The sequence below is a fragment of the Trachurus trachurus genome (assembly GCF_905171665.1).
Source record: "Trachurus trachurus genome assembly, chromosome: 8".
Taxonomy (NCBI): Eukaryota; Metazoa; Chordata; class Actinopteri; order Carangiformes; family Carangidae; genus Trachurus; species Trachurus trachurus.
In genome coordinates this window covers 30755832-30761913 of record NC_139905.1, presented here as the reverse complement: position 1 = coordinate 30761913, position 6082 = coordinate 30755832, and the positions used below count along the sequence as shown (strand labels likewise).

The following is a 6082-nucleotide window of genomic DNA, read 5'->3' as shown; positions in this document are numbered from 1 at the left end:
CTGTCCGCCTCGGCGCGTTGCCGCTCTTATTATTAAAGTGCTGGAATAAAATCTCGGGCTGCTCCTGTTTCTGCTCGTGACAGCTTCCCCCAAACACATAAATCAAAAGCGAGGATCCCCCCCGTCCTCCCCGTACCAGCCGATACCACCACCACCATCACCACTGCTCCTATACTCCTACTGCTATAAAGTTATTTATTGTTTTCCCTCCTCCGTGCACTCACACACAGCTCTGGCTGCTGTCCACACTCTAAAAAGTGTGACTGGGCTAAATTAATATTTACAAAATAAAAACTAGTAACCTATACATGAAAAAAATGACTTTGTGCAGTTTGGTATATTATTATGTTGATTTAATCAAATTTGAACTATTTATCAATTGCATTTTACTCATTTTTGTTTGAATAATATCAGCTCAAAATCACTGAGTAAGATTTAATTATATTTTATCAGTAAAGTCAACAAAGTCGAAAAATTAATAAATTCTACTCAATAGGAACTCTTTGGTGTTAATCGCCGTAGCTACACTTCCGCCTGAGGCACCACACCAACATGTCTGCCACAGCCAACACCGTCTTGTCTGTCATCTCCTCAAGGTAAGAAGCTTCAATAAAGACACTTTATTACTACATTGCTCCAGCAGTTGAACACTGTTTTGCGTTACCGCAAGTTATCTAACAAGTTTAACAGCATTGTATTAAGTTTAATATCGCGATTCAAAATCGAAGCTTCACCCCTCCCCCGCTTTTACCCTCTAAAGACGCTAACGGTCAAGGCACACGTTTTTTTGAGGAGTGAGTAAATAAGAGTTTATTTATTGCACCCTGTGTCGGTTGTACTGTACTGTACTGGGGAGGGGGGGTGGGGGGTATCGGTAGCTGCGACACATGTAAACACTGCAGCATTTTTTCAGTCTTTTTTTCTATTTAATCACTTTGTCTGGCATTATGTTTACAGGGCGTCATGCTCTGGTATTTTTTGATAGAGGCTTGTGTGTTACCTGGTCGCAAAATGTTTTTTCCTACTATGGCCACGCCAAGACTCGCCTTTTAAATGTATTTTATAAAAAAAATTATTGGCACGAAAAATTCTGGTCACAAAATTATATTATTATCCTGTTATCATGTGAATAGGTGATGACCGTGTGGCAGTCTATCACAAGCAGACATAAAAACAAACATGTTGTTGTTTTTTATCCCCCTCCAGGGCCTGAGGAACAGAAAACATATGTTATGATTGCCATCCAAATAATTATGGACCTTACTGTACATAGAAAAGTAAGTGTAAACTTTTATTACTCGTTTAGTTTATTTTCACCCCCTCTGAGTTTGTGCTTAAAATATCAATTTATCCAAATGACTTAAAGCTATGCATTTCTTAGATGCACGCATAATCAGCAATTCAAGACCACTGTAGGCTATGTATTGCAATTGTGATTTGTCAACTATTTGATATAAAATAAGTTATCGTCATCTCATATATCATGTATTTTCAAGATCAAATATGGTTTACAGGCTACATCATTTGTCGTTCATATTCAGGATGAGTTTCACAGAATCACATGTCCAAGCTGGATGAATACTCTCTTCTGAACCTCCACCATTCAAAGGGCGGGACCATGGGACTGAGGTGGCAGACTATCCTACTGAAGGTATTGTAACTTTGACCATATGTTTTTTTAATTTATATTTATATTAAATCTACAGGAGGACATGTTAGCCTGTGACTGTATGCATAACTTTTTAATTTCAGACATTTGTATGTTATTTCAGGCTCCTACCATCAACATAACCAGAGACATTGTTATTGTCCGATGTTGTACCCTGGGGATTCAGCTCCTTAAAGAGTATGATGTAAGTTGAAAATACATTTTAATATGTAAAGAAGTCTGTCTCTGTCTCTCTGCTGTACAGTCTAAAATACAAAATGTTCTTGTTATTATACGTAGGATGAAGACAGTGTGGCAAGCGATGAAAATCAACAGCATCCAAACTAATCTGTCAGAAGACCTGAGGACATCGGAACAAAGGTCCTAACAGCTCTGGGTAACTTTCCAAAGGCTTGTGCCATGCTCATTGGCTTGACGCATAGTGAATCTTGCCTATCCCAAGGAGCTCAGGTACACTTCTGAAGCCTTTCAGAAACACAGTCCACTTCCATATAGGCAGACACACAAGTGGTTGTTGTTCTCCAGAAATATTTTATCACTCTGCTTGCAGGCCTCATAGCTCCAGAAAATTTGGAAATATACATATACGTCTGTTTTATCTGATGTAGTCGTTGTTGTTTCAAAGATTGTGGATGGTCTGTATGTAATTGTTAAGTCACAGTCAAATGGTTTACTTCAATGCTTTGCCTGAGTTTCAGTGCTGAAGTTCTAGTTTGTCATAGTCATTTGAGGGGAGGGTTATAATTTTAAGGACTCAATATTGGCATAACTTGCTGCTGTGTTGCATGGGATGTTGCATGTTTTAATGGAGGAATTTGGTTTGGACATAATGATTTGGGTGCCACTTTAGTTAATGAAGAACCAAGCAAAAGTACCTGACCTTTATCCCAGACTTGAGCCAGTCAGCACAGGGATGTTTTGATTTCTTTTAATTGTTAAAAAACATATTTGCCTTTTTTATAATTTCAGCTTTTATTTAAACATTTTAAAGGCTTTTGCAGTTTAAAAAAACTTACCGTGAATCACACCCAAAAGTCCTTCTGTGCATGCAACAGCAACAAGTTATGGGCAGAGGTCAAAGGTCATTCTGCACTTTATATTTACATTTATAGATCTCTCTGATCTTTCCTTGTGAACATGAGACCACTTGAGAATTAGCTTTGATCAAAATACATAATAAACAGATTGTCAGCATACATATCCTTATTGTATACATTATGTCTGTTTTTTTATACTGCCTTCCTCTCTATGTCTTTGTATTTTTGCATTTTACCAAAAAGAAATCTTTTTGAAAAATGTTAAAATGTGTATGTAAACAAAGCTGCATAAATAAATGTTTACCTGCTGTTTTCCTACATGGTAATTTGTTAACTGACTTTAAGTAAATTCTTGCAACAAGAAGACATGGTATTGAGTAGATTCAACATAAATAAATTATGGCAACAAAGTGACAATTAATAACATTAAATAGATTTTAAGTCATGTGGTACCAATTATAAGTTGATATAACTTATTTCATTTATTTAATCCAAATCATTCTTAACCAAATATTTAGAAAGATAGCCTCAATTTCACACATAAAATTAGTGAATATAAAGCATTATCATCCACATATTTAGTAAATCTAAATCAATTCCACCTAATTAATTAGTAAATCTAAATCACTTTATCACAGATATTTGGTAAATCTAACTTAATTTTCTTCAGATACCTAGTAAATATTTATTCAATAGTTTTGTTTAAATTTACTTAATTAAATCAATAGTTTTTAATCAAAGTTGAAGTAATTAAATTCTATTCAATTATATTAATTGTCACTTTGTTGCCTTAATTTTTTTAAGTAGACAATGGTCAAACTTTTTTGAGTGCATCCCCATCACAACACCATGCCTGCCGGGGGCTTCTCCTCCCTGGTCCCCCCTCTTTCAGCCCTGCGGGTTGGAGCCGGCGGAGCAGGAGTGGACTAGTCTAAAGTTGCCCAGAAAGTGATGAAGGGGGCCGACTAGCTTAGCCAGCTAGCCTATAGGCCGAGACAAAGGGAGGAGGCCGCCTCCAGAGCCCCCAGAACAGCTGATGAGCCAAATTTTGAGTGGTAGAGAGCAGACTGGGGAAAGAGAGGGGGCCTGAAGTCATCCAGGCATCCAAATAAAACAATGCAGACATGTTGTTCTCAGGCCGGATGGAGTGAACATGTGTAGTTGAAGGGTGGGACAGCAGCAGGGGACGCTGGAGGAGTTCATGGAGGCAACAAAGGAAGGTGAAGGCTCACTCTGCTGCTTGCATTACCGCTCAGTCTATTTGTGTGGATTCTGTGGAATTATCTAAACACAGATGCAGATGTACAGGTTAATGCACGGCTGAGGTAAACAGCTTCTTCACAGGGAGGGCTCCTCCGTTCTGCTGCTTGCTGCTGTGGCCCAGCTGCCTTTTCAACTCTCTCACAGTCTGAGCAGGTTTTTTATCACCGCTCTCTGCTCTTATCTCTGCCTGGTCTGCTGGTGCCATCACCGCCTTGCCTTGCCTTGACACACACACACACGCACGCGCACACACACATCCGCACGCAGCAACATATGCTCCTTCTCAGAGCAGCTTACATTCTGACTGGTTTATCAAAGGCTGCGAGCTGGGTCTAAATAAACAGCTGTGGTACCTTTAGTTTGCTCTGATGCGTTTTATACTTTGTCCTCATACAAACAACAACACGTGTTCTGACCTTCTACATCAAGGAGGAGGGGGGGGGGGGAGGGGGGCAAACTTTTTGGCTCAGGGGGCCACAATGTGACGGCCGGGCCTGGCCAGTACCAGATGGATGGAGAGTGTTTGTGTGAACTCATATGAATGACATGTAAAAGCCATGACCTAAGAGTCAAAGAAAACTTACATTCAGTTTCAGTGGGAGCAGTGTTGTTGGTCACTGCATCACAGTTTGTGGTCTTTGCTATAGTTGGAAAAACTTTGTACCAGTATTGACCGGGCCGGATTAAAAAGCCCAACGGGCCGCATACGGCCCACGAGCCATAGTTTGTCCAAGGCTGCTCTAGAGTGAGTATCACTTATACTTTACAGACTTAAAATAAGGGAGCAACCAAAGTACTGATGGCATTTGATACTTTCACCTGTCAGATTCTAGCTAATACTGAAATTCACAGTATCACAGAAGTTCAAAGTACCCTGGTTGTCTTACTTTGATGACATGACAGACTGGAACTGTTGAACTCCTCCGAGCCAGAATCACACTGAGCATGTTGACATATTGAAGATACCAGGTGTATTTGGTTACAAGATTACAGCACAAACATGACACGCGTGTAACTGATGTGGCTGCTTAAAGACAGGTTGATTTTTCCCTGCTTGACTGCGGCACAGTGTGTGTTTTTTAAATGAGCACTGTTTTTGCAGCCGACCGTCACAGCTCAAATAGTCCACACTCTAATTATAGCCTGTGTAGTCAGATGACTGCAGCCGGGTGTTAAAATGCAGACCACATAAACTGAATGACAACTTTGTGGACTGGGTGCATGTAAACAGAGCCACAGGCCCAGTCGGTGATTTATGTAGAACGGCCACGGGCAAACTATGGCCTGTGGGCCATAACCGGTCCGTTGGGCTTTTAAATCCGGCCCGTTGAATATTGGTATGAAATTGTCCAAACTTTCCACAAGTTTCTGAACATCATCTGTGGTCAAAACCGGCTTCCGGTTTTGACGGTTTGGTGGAATTGTACGTTTACGTTTCCATGGTTTTCAGTCGCTGTCATAGTTGCGGTAAACGCATGGATCTATTAACGCTGGCTTTTAACACGGATGTCAATCTGTTAAAAGCTGGTGTGATGATCCATGCGTTTTACAGATTTTCATTTAAAAAAATCAAAAAATCCATGCATTTACCGCGACTACCGAAACCATGGAAATGTAAAAATAAAATTCCACCGGAAGAGCAAAACCGGCAAAACAGGCTTACGTTTTTGACGTTCGGAAAAAGGTGGATAGCAAAGACGTCAAACTCCAACTGAAACTGAATGTAAGTTTTCTTTGACTTTAAGGTAAAGGCTTTTGCATGTCATTTATATGAGTTCACACAAACACTCTCCATCCAGCCATCACATTTTAAAACATTCTGGCCCCGGAGCCAAAAACTTGAACTATTCATGGGTTGCAGTGACGTCACGTCGAAGGGACCGCCGCCATATTTGTGTCCGATTTGACAGTTCTCCTCATATGGCAGCATGCAAACCGCAGGATGGAAATGACAGTTTCTTGACAAAATGACAGGGTTTCATACATCCTGTCTGGGTTTATATCTCTATAACAACAGACAAACCCTATATTATCCCACTTATTACACAGTTTATGAATTAATTAATTAATTTGAGACGTAATGTTGATCAAAGTCCTTAGTCCGGTCACTTCT

General features: G+C 40.0%; 1 long non-coding RNA gene across 1 annotated transcript; it reads left to right on the top strand.

Moving 5' to 3' along the window:
* The first annotated feature begins 1145 nt into the window (after window positions 1-1145).
* On the top strand, window positions 1146-2076 carry LOC310989570. Its single transcript, XR_014595544.1, has 4 exons — window positions 1146-1277; window positions 1542-1651; window positions 1773-1853; window positions 1949-2076. It is a non-coding gene; the product is annotated as an uncharacterized lncRNA (long non-coding RNA).
* The last annotated feature ends 4006 nt before the right edge of the window (window positions 2077-6082 follow it).